This window comes from Hipposideros armiger, unplaced genomic scaffold (assembly GCF_001890085.2).
Source record: "Hipposideros armiger isolate ML-2016 unplaced genomic scaffold, ASM189008v1 scaffold_23, whole genome shotgun sequence".
Lineage (NCBI taxonomy): Eukaryota > Metazoa > Chordata > Mammalia > Chiroptera > Hipposideridae > Hipposideros > Hipposideros armiger.
Genome location: NW_017731373.1, coordinates 5237861 through 5239419, shown reverse-complemented (window position 1 = coordinate 5239419; position 1559 = coordinate 5237861). Strand labels below are relative to the sequence as shown.

General features: G+C 47.1%; 1 protein-coding gene and 1 pseudogene across 7 annotated transcripts in view; both read left to right on the top strand.

The window, feature by feature from the left end:
- LOC109379187 (etoposide-induced protein 2.4 homolog pseudogene) overlaps positions 1–700 on the top strand; it is a 4901-nt pseudogene extending 4201 nt beyond the window's left edge.
- HYCC2 (hyccin PI4KA lipid kinase complex subunit 2) overlaps positions 1–1559 on the top strand; it is a 76603-nt gene that overhangs the window by 51703 nt on the left and 23341 nt on the right. The window lies entirely within an intron of this gene.

The following is a 1559-nucleotide window of genomic DNA, read 5'->3' as shown; positions in this document are numbered from 1 at the left end:
GGGCCCTCTGGCGTCCCAAGCCAACTGTTAACCAACGTGCCACTCAGCGGCCCTGGAATTCTTCCTCATGTCAATTTTCAGTGCTCTTTGGTTACTCCCCCTGTTTTTGCTTAGCAAAGTTGTGAATGCCATTGCATTTCAAAATATAGCTGATTTTGCATTCGCAGTATCAGGGTAGGAAGCCTTACTCATTCCCTAGTGCCGCAAAATCATTGCTGACATGCTCTTCAACCTTCCTCATCTAGGGGATATTTGTGAGTCTCTTTCCTATCTATCTTGTGGGTCAGCTGGTTAGTCTCCTGCATATGCCCCTTCTCTTATCAGTATACTGCTTTGAATAACGGTGCAATAAAGGAATTGAAATGCACCAGTGGTTGTCAGACATAAAGAGGAATTGGCCTTACTACTTTGGATTTGGTTTGTCCCTGGCTTTCCTCACAGCAGTGCAGTCATACATTATCAGTGGCTGCCTCTTCTCTATCCTCTTTCCTTTATTCATTATCAGCACCAATGAAGCAAAGACCCCTGGCAGAATGTCCCTTTTCCAGTTGCCCCTCTTCTTCATGTGGTTTTCTTAAGCAACAGACTCTCCTACAAGACAGTCAACCTGCAGTCTGCCCTCAGTAGCTTAACCTCTTCAGAGAAGTTCCCTTACCCGCATCCATCTCCTGCCAAACTGAAGGCTGCTGCAGGCCACTGACTCACCTGCCACCCAGAGGGGATGAGTGGGATCGGAAGGAGGCTGTGCAGCTCTTTCCTTGTTCACCTCCCCCACCAGGGAAGGCAGGACCCACTCTGCCAAGGGCCCTCTGCATATCCCCTTCTCTCTGAGGAACTGGGATTTTTATCTCTGGTGCACATAAGGCACAATCTTCCTGATGCCAGTATGTGGATTTTTAACACCCATGAGTCTGAAAGGACCACAGGTTTTTCTTAGCTCTCTTCTAGCATTTGCCAGCCCCTGTGCCTGGACTGATCTGAACACTTTTTCTCTCTGACATTTACCCTCCCACTCTCCTTCCTGCCTTCTTCCACCCTTGAATTGAATGGATTTTGAAATTCTAGCTATTGTATTTTGTGGACCTGTTATTTTGGTGAAGCACATTTATTGGATGTGGGAGATAAAGAAGTATCTCAGTTGCTCCTTGTTACACCCTTTATAGCCATCACTGTCCTGTTTCTTATAACTCAGGTTAAAGTTTGCTCTCTCTTGCTCCACTGCAAAAAAACAAGCCTGACAAGATGGAACAGGAGGCATGACCTCACAGCCAGATCTGCTGGGTTTTGGGGAATGATTTTTCTTCCCCCTGAAGGGGAAAAAGCTGTTTACACTGGTACATTTAAAGTTCCCCAGCTACAGGGAGATACCGGTTTTGGACAAGTACTACTGCAACACAATGCTCAGAGAACCTGAATCTTTAGACTTTGGAGGTCTGACATTTACTGTCAGCCACTGTCAGGTCTGTCTGGTGTTTCAAAAGAATATTGGGGCCGGCCGAGTGGCGCGTTGGTTAAGAGTTGGTTTGGGACGCCAGCTCTGAGCAGCAGGGCTCTGGTTC